Below are 15346 nucleotides of genomic sequence, written 5' to 3' on the forward strand. Positions count from 1 at the left end.
CGTAGTTTTTTTGCTTTGTCTTTTTGTTGTTTCAAAGGCTATTAAATCTTCATTATCCTCTCCTTCTTTATTCAGCTGGACTGGGAAATCAAGCAGTATTTCTTTTCATTTTAACTTATTTATCTCTTGTTTTGTGTTCTGCGCTATTACCGAGCTTAATTTAGTCAGGACATCGGAATCTATTATGTCACCAAGTTGCTTCACTTTTCCCTCTTCTGCAGAAGCAGATGGATTTTTGTCTGAATGACATATCTTCTCTTTTTGATCTTCGTGTTTTTACACACAATGTCTTTAACATCATCTAATATAGTGTTCACAACATCCAGAATAGTTACCAGTTTATTTATTATGGGTGCACATGTACAGTCGAAGTAATTTGAGGCTGCTTCCTTTTGAGCTTTGATTTTTAAATTGTTTAACTCAGCTAATTTATCATCGATTCCGGCGACTGCATTTGCCATAACTCCAAGTATTTCAATTTGAGTATCCATTTTGTTCGACTGATATGTCAGTGCTTCAAGAGTTAGTGCTGAAGTTTGATAAAATATATCCCTAGGTCATGATTATCAATATTTGTAACTTATTGATCAATGTGTATTTCCCTGTTACAAATGGGAGTTTTAGTGTCAGCCTCGTGAATTTCTTGGTTTCCTGATGGGTTTTTTGACTTAACCATATTATTGTTTTTACCGCTGTATTCGGTTTTAAATACAGATTGATCATTACTTCCTACATTTTTTTCCTTAATGACCATTGTTTTTAACTGATTATAGGAGTATCACATTCTTGCTTTTGATAACTCAATTCCATATTTATTTCTCCACTCGTTCCTATTGACATCATTGTCCCCAATGCGGAGTTAGTTATACCAGTAATTTGATTTTGCTTTCCTTGTATAAATTCGGCTGCGTTATTTACACTGTCATCGTGATCTAGTGACTTGCTATGTAATGTATAGTCATTAGCTAATTTGTTTCTTTTCCTTATTTCAACCTTAACTTCTAACGGTAACAGAACCCCTACAGTCATTGCACTCATAGTCACATCGACATTTGATGATTCTTTCGTTGGTATTTCCATCCCATTCCTAACCATATCTCTTTTTCCATTTGAGTGAGCAATACTGGGTTTAGTGGCTCCATATCCGCTCTTTGTTCAGTTATTTGTCCCTCTAGTTCCTTAATTTGAGGGTTGTTAACATGGTCCCACCCTCACTCTAAACCAACTGTTTGTATATTTCCTTCCAAGTTGTTAATTGGCTTAATTGGAGTCTGTAACTGTTTTGTTTCTACTTCTGATTGTATTGACATAAGTGCTCCTGTTGGATCTCTCCTAAAATCAAATTTCTGTGGTATTTTTGTAGATTTTTCAAACATCCGTGCTATTGTTGAAAAGTAAAGTTTGGTTTGCCCCCTTTATCTGTGCTTTAGCTTTTTTTATCACTTTTGGTGCTTGAGTTTTCCGTGCTCGACTTGTAGGGAGCAATACCAAAGGGGATGATGGATGGAGCGCTTGAGAAAATCAAACACTCACTTCTTGTAGGGGGGCCCAATGGTCTTTCCTTCCCTGAGCGCATTCCCAATATCTGCCTTGTTTGCTCGTATTTGAAGACAGTTATTTCTTGGTGCTTTGTACTACTAGTAGATTGCAAATGTACATGTGTGTGTCACAATATAAATTATTAATATAGTCCAGCGGGAATGATACTGGTTTGATCTTAGAGTTAGTGCTTGGGTATTAAACAACTCGGCACGATCAGCCTTCTCCAACCTCCACTATAACTTTTCAATTTTCAATTTTCAGTGCAGTACAAGCCGCGTGTTAATTAAATCCTTATTTGCACAGCTCTACTGCAATTCTGCCACTCAACTTGCCCCAGATCCACTGAGCCACACCGCAAGCTGCACTCAGTCTTGGTCTCAAACTCAAAAATGAGGGATCACTGAGCCGCTTCCGCGAGGGTAAGGGGGGAGAATAGTTCAACGTTTTATTTCCTTCAGTGGTATGGAAAATGGCAAATGGTAGTATGGCAAATGGCATAACGGCAAAGGCTGTCACTCGCTGTTAATTGATGCACACTTGCTTATTACAATTACTATTATTTCTGCTCTGAACGTTTAGGCTCCAGTCTACTCCTCACCATTAATCACCCAGCTCCGCTGTTCCACTGTTCGACTCACAACTGTGGCTCATTGTTTAGTGTGGCAGACCTCGATGCAGAGCACCGGTCCAGGACCAGGGTTCGATTCCCGCCGTGGCAGGGTCTCGGGCTATAAATTCCTCGGACCGGATATTCTCGCCTCAGTGCCTATCCTAATCATGGGTCCCACGCTGCAACTCTGGGCAATAGCTTGCTTAATCTCCACAACAGCCCCCAACAGCGCTGGGATGCCTGGCTTCACCATGGGGGTGCCCAGGAGTGGACACTCCACATGGAAAGCCAGGTAGGGTTCCTTCAGCGGTATGAGTACAGCGCTGAGATTCCCGTAGTGGTGATCGGCGCTATATAAATACCTATACATTTTACAACTCACAACTCGAGCTCTCATTTGCAGCAGACTGCAAACTGCAAACTGCAAATCCTGGACTAGATCTCTGGCAACAGCAGCAGCAGCAGCTTAGTCCTCACTGAGGCTATTTTCTGCTGCCACTGCCAGGGCCATGACCACACTCGCATTCGGAACTCCTGCCACATTTGAAATGGTTTGCTGTGTTGGATAGATTTTCGCGACTTCTGGCAAATAATTAGCGGCCCCTGGTGTGCTGAGAGAATCTCGCGTTCAACAGTGTTCAACAATGTCTTTTCACGGCTCCCGCTGCCACATTAGACAAGTAATTTGCAGCCCCTTGCTTGCTAAGACAGTTTTGCGGCTTTCCACCGCGTTTAGCAATGCTTCTTGCACCTCCTGCTGCTTTGAAGATATCACGGTTCAACAATGCTGCTTGCGGCCCCTGCCGCGTTGAGGATCTTGTGGCTTTCCACCATGTTCCACCATGTTCAACGATGGTGCTTGCGGCTCCTGACAGCTCCTGCCGCGTTGGGGTGTTCTTGGGAGGCTCTTGCGGCTCTTGATGCTCCCCCTGGAGAAAGCGCTCTCGCAGCACTCTTACAGCACGGCACACAGTGAGCCGCAGCCGCAGTGAACAGCAGTGATATGCACCGTCACTTCCTGTGTCCCAATACAGGTTTGAGTAGGGGTTTCTTATTTTACGCTATCTTGCTGGCCAGACGAGAAATATGTAGGAGATGGGTTGAGGCTATACCCCCACACATTCAGACTGGTTGTCCTCCTTGTATAAAACCTCCAAGACTGACATGGCCAGATTGAAGAGTAATAGAAAGAAAGCCATTTGGGATTGTTTGATAAACTGGTCTCCTGATTAAATCATTAACCATTTTCTTTAATGGGGTTAGCAATTATGATTTTGGAAAATATTCTTTGATCCTATGATTATGCCTCATGGGAAGCTCTCTGACTGTGATAGGCCTCGCCTTTCTTTGGTTTCCACCTCTGATTTTGGGTGGGCCGTCAGCAACAGTCACTGGTTACGAGTAATCAGAAGAGAGTGTGACCACCCTCTCCTTGACAACGAGAGATCAGCAACATGAAGTGGGTTTGTTTGCTACCGGTAGGCGGGCGATATCTGTAAGGTCCTACCTCAAAGGCCTTCGTCTCAAGAAACAGAGTAACGGTACCGACATCCTATTTTTCTAGTTGTCTGGGGTCGGAGGCGAATGAGGATAAAACATTTTTTAAAAAGAGGGCAGCACCACATCCGCACAAGGTTAAAAACATACTAGTGTTTTGTGGTTGATCTCCCATTTTCCCCCATGCCACGATTGCCATTTATTTTCCTTAGTTATGTTATGTTAAGAGATTTGTTAAGGGACGTCCCAGCGCTAATTGCCAGGAGAGAGGGTGGGAGAGGAAGCTACTGATCATTGAAAAAGCCAGGTCTTCACCACCCTTCTAAAGTATAGAAGGGTGAGGGTGCTTCTGATGGAAAGAGGTAGAGGATTCCAGAGAGTCAGTGCAAGCACCTTGAATGAAAGCCCCCCTGCTCTGGTTCTATGGAACCGAGGAGCACATGACAGATGGAGGTTGGCCAAGCATAGGACACCTGTCAGGGTGTAGAGACGGCAAAGATCGCTCAGAATCGCTGGGCCTGAGCCTGCAAGAATTTTGTGTGTAAAGCAAAGCGCTTTTAAATGGATTCTTTGCTCTATAGGCAGGCAGTGGAGGCATTGCAAAACGGCCGGAGACTGAACAGTGCCTAGGTAGGGCAAACAGCGTGCAAGCTTCAGCGTTCATAGTGTGCTGCAGTCTTTTAATCACAGAATTATTGGAGCCAAGCAGCAGACCGTTGCAATAGTCTAGCCTGGCCAGAACAGTAGCTTGGACAACCAGCTGGCGGGTGTGAGGGTAAAAAAAAACAGTACGGGTTTAAGGCCGCGCAGCACATCATAACCAAAAGATATATATACCTTTTAATACAGGTATCAGTTTCATTCTGGCAACATGTTACGGTCAGGGAAGTATCATAAACAGAAATGGAAACATCCATTGTGACACAAGGGCACAAAGTCAAGAAGGCACTTGCCAGATCTGCAGATGCCCAAGAACATTTTACTTTAGGAATGAAACAAAGTCTTGAGTGCCCTTTGGATTTCTTTGTAAAGCTTATGGACATATTGGGCAGGATCTGACCACAGACTAACTGTCTGTGTGTGTTTGTGTGTGTGTATATTTATATATATATATTATTTTTCATCACAGATAAAAGCAAAGGTTAGAGGAATGTTATAGTTAGGAAATAGAATTTAAAAAACCTTAGAAATTCACTGAAAAAAATAAATGTTACTGGAACATTGTACTTAAGCTCAGATTTTACACATATAAATCCATTGAAACATGGTTGTTATAGTTACTTGAACTAACTATAACTTACGCCCCGACAATGCACTGATTATGACCCCACATATTACATCACTCATGTTAAGTGAGTTGGTGTGTCAGTGGCCGTATTGTAAATTGTGTGTCTATGTGAATGGCTATATGTATGAGTGAGCAGATGTGGGAGTGCTTGTATGGATGTGTGAATGGCTAAGTAAGTGGAACTTACTCATTGATGAGTAAGTGCCTTCTGTGAATACCAAAATGAGTAAGTGCCTTCTGTGAATACCAAAATGAGTAAATGGTAGTAAGTTTAGGATCTTGTCTTAAGTTAGTTCTGTGAATCGGGTCCATAGTCACCCCAGATCAGATTGTGCTCCAAAAGCTCAATGATGCAGTCACCTCCACTAAAGATTTCAGACCATTTTTCATCTTGAAATACGAGTGGAAACACACTTGCTTTGCAATTGCCAAGCCCAAGAAGTTAGGATTGTTTGTGCTTTACTGAAGTGGAGCTTCCTCTGGGGCACCTGCTTGTCTATATTTGTAAGTGCTTCCCATTAAGGTTTAATTTCTGTGAAATGCTCACTGGGGGCTGAATGGAACCTCATTTTTTCCAAGAAGATTCCCAACTTGAGTACTTTTATCAAGTTAATTAGTAAGTTCTACTCAGTGTTCTATGGGGCTGTGGGGGACACCTTAATGCCCCTGCCATCCTAGCTGGCTTTCCGCCTCCTACCAGAGCTGGCATTGCTTTTGCATGCAGTGAGTTATTGGAAATATAGCTCCCTGTGTGTGAGAGCAATACTCTGATCTCTTTCCCTGCCTGCATGACTGCTGTCAAAGTTCCCTCCAAGCAAAAGCAAACAGCTATGTCCTGGGGTGGGCACCCTGGAACATAGCAGGAGCCGCCCTTGAGCGGTGTTGGTCCCCTGGGCCATTATTGGATCCAGGATAGGGCATGTGCCCCCCTCCTTTTTTGTGCATGGGGCGGCACGGGGAGGTCGTGGTCCCCCAGGCCAAATATGGCCCCCTCCTTTATTTTAAGTGGTGGTGGTCCCTAGGCCCAGGGGTCCACGCAGAACCCCTCTTCAAAAATGAATTGTAGCACCAGGGAGGTGGTGGTGTCTGGGGGATCCACGTGGTCCTCGCATTTATATTCCCATTAGCCCCGGGGAGGTGATAGTCCCCAAGGCACTATAAAACCCCTGGAGGGGAGCCTTGTGCGCCCCCTCCAGTTTTTTTGAAAAAACTCGGCATGCCTCCAGGACTTGCCCACCTGGGGCAACATTAAAAATATGCGCAGGAAACCATACTTTTTTCAAATTCTGTGTGATAGTCATGAATATTTGAGAATTTTACAGTGTATTTTTAAAAATAAATGCTTATTTGCCCTGCCGGGGTCTCTCTGGGACCTCAGGACATAGGCTACTTGGTTATGGTATTCATACCCTGTCAATTTGTCTTTTTTTTGCATTTTATTTTGGGTCTTGGTAAAAGCCAAGTCCAGATGTCTGCCAACACATCCTGGTTGAAGTGTTGGCAGTAAATCAGAGCTCTGCAGATCTCTGCATGAGCTTGTCATTATTTGCAAAGGCTTCAAGATCATAGATATATACATTTAGATTTCCTTTAATGTCTTGCAAACTATTGAACATATTTTTACCAAATAACTGAAAGTGTAATCTTTGAACCAAAAGATACCTTTCTTTCAAATTTGGTGTAATTCTGTCCAGTGGTTTGGGCTACAGGCTTGTCTAAAGTCTCCATGGGAATTAACATGGGGAACTCACTTTATTGTCCCCCGCCTTTTTCTTGGCCCCCTTGACAGATCACCCTGAAACTTTTAATGCACAACTAGAATTAACAGCACACTTTTTTTAGAAACTTTCAGGAAGATTCATCAAATGGCGCCAAAGTTATAGGCAAGTCAAAAAAAGCTTTTCCTTTGGAAACATGCTCCTAACTATAACTACCTACTGATGACCGCCAGTGGATAATGTATACCTATATATGGGCTTACCATCATCATATACATCCCAAGAGTTTGGTTACCCATTTTGCTAATTTGTATGCCCCCCAAGCCACCAGTTTAGAAGGCAATGCACCCTTAAACCCTGGATTATCAATCATTAGAATTGAAGAGGAAGCTGATGAGGAGATGGATATAGACCCAGTGTGTTTCTCTTTAGACATCACTGTTAATGCTATTAATCTGCTCAAGTCAGTTAGAGCTCCCGGTCGTGATAAAATCCCCAGAAATCTATACAACTCAGAAACTCTAATTTGGACTCATTTGATTTCTAATGCCATATCATCTGGGGGAGAAATCCCTAATTCCTGTAGAGTGGCTGAGAGGGTGATCCATGTAGTCCCTCCAACTACGGGTCCGTAAGTCTTATCAACATTGTGCAAAAGGTTTTTTCGCAAGATAAGTTCTTGGTAAATTGTTCTCTTGGGTTAAAGCAAACTGCATTCTGCCCCCACTTCAAGCGGTTTTAGACCAAAGACCAGTGCTTCTTCTTTACTAGAAATCCATATTGCTATCCAAGCAGAAATGTATGTAGCCTTTGTTGATCACAGTGCAACATTCAGCCTTGTTCCCAGAAATAAATTGTGGAGAGTTATGCTCAAGATGGGTATCCATTGGAACTTGGTCCAACGTATTGCAAGGCAGACCTCAAGCAGCAGGGTAGGCATCTGGCATCAGGGCAATCCTTCTTCTGTAATGCCCACATGTCCAAGAGTGCTCTGATGAGTGGCTGTGAAAGTCCAATATCAATACCTGGTGCCATCCTTTGTGTGGGAGGCATCTGTGTCCTACCCAACATCTTGTTCAGGAAAGTATTTCCCTTTCCTCTATCAAGACTCAAATCTGTCCAGGGTGACAAAAGACAGGTAATGCCTGGTGTCAGATTCATTTGTGAGTACAAGAGGCAAAGCCATTTGAAATGTAAGTTGGTCATCCATCCAAGATGGCCCAACCTGTCCTCACCGAAGCCCGCTTTGTGTTGCTGTTTGGAAGCAATACACAAAATCAAACAGCAGAAGCATTCACAGTCATGTGACTCAGGCCACTGCATTTTACACATGTGTACGAGACACTGCAGTCTGGGAAACTGTCCTCACCGATCACGGCTTTTGGTGGATACTCTTCAAACTGTGATACTCCGCTAAACTGCTTATTCTGAATAAGGATGTCAGTGTCACTGAGTTCAAATTAGTGAAATAGCAAATGCTGGTTAGACTGAAGAAAATGCTGTGATAGACTTCAACATTGTGAAACAGACAAAGAGAACACAGCATAATTTGTAGGACTTGGCCCTGAGGAAACCTATGTTTATCCAAAATGCATTGTCTGCACATGCTGAAAAGGAATGGAATAAAAAAGAAAGAAATTACAAGCAGTGACTGTCTCGTCTTGCTTCCTTCAGTACTTTGCTTAAGTTGTTGTTTGTCTCACTTTGGACTGTTGTTGCTTCTAATTCTATGTTCTAAGTGTTTTATGCATGGCCAATTGGTAGCTGGTCATTTTTGAGGTGGGCAACCAGTTTTTGATAAATTGGAATTTACTTCAGGTGGTGGAGTGAGAGATCCCCTGTAAGCCAATATTTACAAACATTTGGAACTCTCTTATCATATCAGTAGCTAATGGACTACTACATAGAGATCAATGCAGAGTTTTACCAAGTAGGCAAATTTCAGCCAATGCAATTTGTTTGACCCAAGAAATGTCACTGTTTTTCAAATACCAAAATAAAAGATGCTTTTTTTATGATGGATGCAGAGAAGGCATTTTTTATCTTAAGAAAATTTGGATTCACAGATCAATTTTCAGTATCGCTAAGGAAAATGTATCAAGGGACAACAGCTAAAGTCATCATAAATATGGAGACGGCAGGGCAGATTAAAATTAACCGGGGCACCCATCAGGGCTGCCCCCTGTACTCTGTGCTATTTTTGAGCCATAAGCTATTAAGATCCAAAGCAACAGTACAATCATTCCTCCAATAATTGGAATGCCTAAAATCAAGCTTTTTGCTGATGATATATCTTCAAACAAACTTGGCGAATAGTTGCAATATGTTGGATGCAATTGCAGAGTTCACTGGAGTTAGACGTTATAAAGTAAACCAAGCAAAGACTGAAATTCTTTTGTTTAATACCTCTTCAAACAAACTCCATCATAATCTCCAGTCTCAATATGCGCCTCAATGGCCGATTAGATACTTGGGCATCTAAGTAATGCATGACTACTCTCAATTATTTTATTTAAATTACATGGCAACCTTTTAGAAAACTAAAGCACTACTGGATAGGTGAAACTGCCTCCCTCTGTCCACTATTGAAAGTGTGGCTTTGATACAAATTTCAATTCTCCCACTAGTGCTTTTTTTTTTACTACACTCCCCATTATCATTAGTAAATCATACTTTCGAGAACTCGATCAGTTGATCCAAAAATTCATTTGGAATAATAAACAGCCAAGGACTAAAAAAGGAGTTTAGCAGCTAGGCTAGATAAGTCACAAGGGGGATTTTCTTCACCCCATTGCCAAACATATTACCATGCTGCACTTTTGAATAGTATAACTCAAATCATGTCTAATACGGAAACATTTGACACTTGTATGTTGATACAGAGGGCACAAACATCTTTGATTGAACTATCTGTTTTTTTTAAAACACCCAGACTTCCCAAACGATCAAGATATAAGTCACTACATGCACTGGCATATCATTTTAGAGAGCTGTTTTGGATCTGGGTAGTCTCAAACTGCCATGCCTTTACTTTACTGGAAGACTGTCAATAGTTTGGCATTACCATCCCAAGATCGAATTAGGAATACTGGAAACAAAAAGGGTTCACTAGTTTTAGCTGACTTTTCCAACATTGAAAGACGCATAACATGGAAAGAAATAAACCTACGCCTAGGGGTGCAAGCTATGAACCAGCATTTAGCGGGCAACCTATTAAAACGCTTCCTTTCCTCAACCTATAATGCCTTATATTCTGAAATGTATGTACTGATGGGCTTGTTATACAAAAGCCACTTGACAGACATAGAAAATTGGTACAGGGCCATACGAACAACATGTAAAGTGTTCTAGTTGAGGAACAGTTGATCAACATCAGTCATTCCACTGGCTGTTCAATCACTAAAGGAGGATGGACATATATCTCAGAATTAGGGTACAAAATCCCCAAGGGCCACAAATTTTAATAGAATGAGTTTTTTGTCAAGTTGGCTAGCCTAATACCCCTTATAAACTGCATCAGATAAATGCCGCAGTGCCAGATCAGTGTTTTGCTGTAAGCTAGAGGGAGCAGGAGACTTGTGTCATACTTTTTTACATGTCCAGTTCTCCAAGCTTTAGGAGAGCATTTTTCAGAAGCTTGCAAATACTACACAGATTCAGATGTTGCAGGAATCCACGCTTATTTTGTTTGGCTCTTCATATGTAACTAAAAGGGCAACAAAAGCGTTCAGTGTTTGCTGTGTTAGCTTCACACTTCAGAAGTGAAGAAAAGAGGCGCCATCTTCTTTGAGGAAATGGCAGTCAAAAATGCTCAGAAATAAAATGTTTGAGGAGGCCTACGCTAATCGGGCGGGCGGCTATCAAAATATTTTAACATTTGGGGAAGAACGCAGTTTGATTTATGTAATCCTGTCAGCTAGGGATGTTACATATATGTTAAACGAACATCATAAGTTGCAAATAGCCACGCTTGTCAGAAAATATAGAACTAAGGACCTTATTATGAGTTTGGCAGTGCGGGAGCGGGACCGCCCCTCTCCTGCACCGCCAAATCTGTGTATGAATTGTCTGCCAGATTATGACTTTTTTTAGTCACTGGGGTGCAGTACTTTGGCGTTTCCAGGACTGTGCCTATGAAATGGGCACCGCAATGAGAACGCCAAAGGCAGTACCTGCACGGCATGGACTCCTGCAGCTAAAAAGAACCAGTAAAAGAGGAAACAAACTGAGGAAACTCCACAACCATTTTGGGCCAGATGAACGAAATTCTAATTTTGCATTTCCTAAATAGTGACTCAGTAGGAATAAATATTCAGGAAATGCAAAATGATATGTGCAAAATTTACAATTTCCTAATCCCGATTCCTACAGAGTAGTAATCGCTATCAGGTAATCGCAAATAGGAAGTTCCATTGCATTCCCACCTATGGGTAAAACAGGAAATGGTTTGCATTTCGTAAAGTGCGATTTCCAAGTAGAAAATCGCAATTTAGGAAACGCAAAATCAAGGGTGGCTCTGTGCTTAAAGCCTCACTGGAGGCAACCCGAATTTCCTAGTGCACTATGCCCTAGGGGCATATGTGTTCTTCATGTCACTTTAAAAAAAGCATTTTGAATGCATTTTTCTAATTTGCACATGGTTACCATCAACTTTGAGTCGATGGTAATTGCATTTCCTAAATGCCCAATTTGCATTTAGGAAATGCTTACTACATGGGCTTTGAGAATCGCAAACATCTAATCCCTATTTGCATTTCCCTAAATCGTGGATGCAATTTGCGATTTCCACTGGTTAGAAATCGCAAATTGCATCCATAATTTGGCCTTGAACATAGGTAAAGGCCATTTAGACTTCCTTAACGGACCGAAATAGCGATTCGGCCCGTTAAGAAATGCTAAATGGCTTTGTACACCTGGCCCTAATTCGTTTGATTCCACATTTCAGATTAGTGCATTTAAGTCCAACGTTCCTATGCACAACAAATTGTGGCAATAATTCCTAACAGCAAAAAAATATGTTTTGATAGCTGTAATGAAAATACAGGTATTCAGGTGTTTCAATGTGTAAAAATGCAAATGTGCAGTGAACAAACTTGATTGTGTGGTGAACAGCCGCGGTCTGTGCAGGTAACAGCGGTGCGGCGGTGGGGCCGGGTATTGGGGGATTTCGAGGGACGATGCAGAGGGAAAATTTAATAAATATTTAATTTTCCCTCTGCATCGTCCCTCGAAATCCCCCCTTAAATAGCCCCACTGCCACACCGCTGTTACCTGCACGGACCGCGGCTGGTGGTGAAACCTCTCAACATCTGAGGTTAAATACTTTTCCAAAAGCACTCTAGTATAGCATATTTGTGGGGCATATTAAAAAGGTGCGGCGATAATATTTTCACCGCTTTAGAGCCCGTTTTCTGGCAAAAAGCGGCGATAATATTATCGCATTCTCAACAAGAACACGCTAGCGCATGTATCCTTGCATTAGCTCACCTTGTCAACACGCCTCCCATCGCATCGCTAATGAGATGCAAAGGAGGCGTGCCTGACCAGACTCCCTTGGGTAAATATCGCTAACCCAGCTTCCTCATATTAACAACGAGGGTTAGCGATATTTAAAATCACGTTAAGTATGCCTTAACGCAGGAATTTAACATCTGTTAAATTCCTGACTAAGGCATACCTAACATGGGGGGTGGATTGTGTGGCTAAGATCACAGGCCAAGGGTATCGCCGTTTTCCATGGAACATCGCTGGAAAACCAGCGATGTTCCATGGAAAACATCGCTATCACTGGAATAATTATCGCCATTGCGCTATGCGTTGTTAATACATAGCTAGCATGGCGATAATTATCTGCGATAAAATTCCTCATGCTAAAAGCGGCCAACGATAATTATCGCTGCCGCTTGTTGATATGCCCGTGTGTTTTTGTGTTACCCTGAATTAAATTAAACTGACAGCCAACAGTGAGTGGGCTGATTTCGACTTTGGCAGATGGGTTACTTTGTCACAAATGTGATAGATTTCCTCTCCACCTTAATATAAGTGTATAATATCCAATGACACTTGTCCATCACGTTGGTGACGGAGTAACCCGCCCCTCAAACCCTAAATCCAGACACAGCCATGGATTATGCTTTAGTTTTGCTAGTATTGTAGTTTATTACAAAAATATATACTTTACCTTGTTATATAATAAACACAGCGATTTATGCTGGTCGCACTGCCGTCTTAGCGCCTTAGTGAAAGTGGCTCCATAATTGCGATGGGGCTAGTAAAGCCTGATTATTCCAATCGGGGCTTTTAGTATTTTCTCCCGGGCCCCACTGGAATTATAAAGTTAAGAGTGGTATTTCACCCATGGGTTTACCTAGATTAATTTTTGGTGAAAAATGAAAAATTGGCCTGGTAATTCCGATTCCTGCATTTATTTCCCTTGATCCCAAAATTCTCGGAATGCACGTTGGTTTCCACCCATCCCCCAAAAAATATTGAGACTCCCGAATATGAATTCGGGAGTACATAACAAGGAGTGCTTTAATCTATATCCAGTTAGCTTATATTGTATTATGCAGCAATTAAACATTTTACAAGCTACCCTTTTCCCTCTTTATTTTGTTTCTTTGAATAAATCCACTGCTATACTTTAGACCTGTAAAATCAGACATATCCTGTGTAGATGTTCAGTTTATTAAAAAGGCCGAATCTGAAGTGGAACTGTTACTGCTTTGAGTGAAAGCACTGTGCTTTTCCAAGTTCTGCAAATGACTTTCTATAACTTGCAAGCAGGTGGATAAAGAGATAAGATTAACTGTTTAATCTACTTCCATCCAATCGAATTTGCTCTGTAAATGAAAAGTTTAATCTGCAACATGGATGTTAAAAACATTAACATCCATCATCTCAACTTTGGAAGCTGCAGCTACTCTAGCTGAAAATTGTCATTTTGGGGTTATCTTTGCTCCTTCTGTTTGATGCCTCCCCAGTGACAGACCATTTTACAGATTTAAACTGCTCCACTGTGCATGCCTAATTGTTTTTTTTCTTTTCTAAAAAAAAATGTCCCTAAAGAGAAATTTTTATAATAGAGATTGAAAACTCATTTAGCTTGTGTGATCTCCATATTATTACACTTGTGCTGGAAAAGGAGATCCCAGCAGTTGGACACAGGATCAAAACGCATTAAAATTGCAGGCCATTAAGGTTACAACGTGGCCGAGATTCAAATCAAAAGGAGGTCCTTTGCAGTATTTGACATTATTATACAGTATTACATTTTCAGTACATCAACAAAACTGACAGCAAATACATACCCGCACATGACATCATAACATATGCTAAGGTCTTCAAGCAATGACTGATTCAAATGAAAAAAATATTTGCATACAGAAGAATTTTGCTACCAAAATATAATCGTCGAAATATTGAAGACAACAAATATCGAGACGGTAAGTGCATATAGGTAAGGGCAGATATTCTATTTTTACCTCTACATCTACGCACTGTCAATACATGCATTTACATAGACTGTCTAGATACATATATGTGAGTTTACGTGAAGTAAGCCTATGCTTACTTATATATACTTACCTTGTCCATATTTTGGTCCTCAATTTTTAGTCCATGATATCCTAGTAGCATATTATTAATATGGAATACTAAACCAAACAGGGCTAAGGGCTAGATCTACAAAGGTATTTTACAGTTGCAGGCAGTGCCCGGAGGCCCTTCAAGCATAGGGCCCCGTGCGGACCAGAATTTAACCCAAATGTTCTGTTAAACATTGTTATTCCTGTGAGTGGTTGTGTAGGCAGGGCCCAGCGAACTGCTTTGTTTGGGGGCCTACAATGCTGATAAGATGGGCCTGGTCGCAGGATAAGTGACCACAAATCACGTTTGCACAATTTACAAAATGCATTTTGCTGATCATAAAGGGATTTCCAATTGTACATGTTTTTAGAGCCATTCCAAATTTCACTTAGAAGGAAGGGTGGTTCCCTTCCAATTATCAATTTGAGTCACAAACTTGTGATCAGGAATAGACACCAGAGCTGGGTACTAATTGATTCACAAAGGGCAAAGTACCAAACTGGGACCTTGTCAGAAGGGTGGAGGTTGTTTTTAATGGCACAGTAAGCATGGGACCTACATCTGGACATACCCATCACACTTAGAGCTTCTCGTGCAAAAAATGAAACAGTGATGGGTGGATTACTTGAATTAATCTCAGTCACTGGTAATTACTCCGGGCTCTAAACCAGTTCATTGTTTTTTTGCCATCAAAGCCACCTCAGACAGGAACCATCCATATGCAAACCAGCTTTGGTCCTGCTCCATTTGAAACAGTTGAGCTCAAACTGATCCCTTACCCTGACCTAGTCCCTTCTGAACCAGAAAAAAGCAACCTCAGACCAGTTTCTGCCTATTTGTGCCTCTTTATAAAGGTGCATCTTGATTACAGTGACAGTGTGAGCATGGGATCCATATCTGGGCATACCAATTTCACTTCAGGCATCCTATTGGGGAAACAGTGAATTGCTTGAACTAATTATAGCTACTGGCAATTACTCTGGCCTGCAATCTAGTGTTTTTTTGCCCACCATGCCACTTAGGAAGGAACCAACCATATGCAAACCTCTGTCCTGCTTCAACAGAAACAGTCTAACCCATGCTGCTAGGCCAGTTCCCTTCTGA

Source organism: Triturus cristatus, chromosome 5_1 (genome assembly GCF_964204655.1).
Source record: "Triturus cristatus chromosome 5_1, aTriCri1.1, whole genome shotgun sequence".
Classification (NCBI taxonomy): domain Eukaryota; kingdom Metazoa; phylum Chordata; class Amphibia; order Caudata; family Salamandridae; genus Triturus; species Triturus cristatus.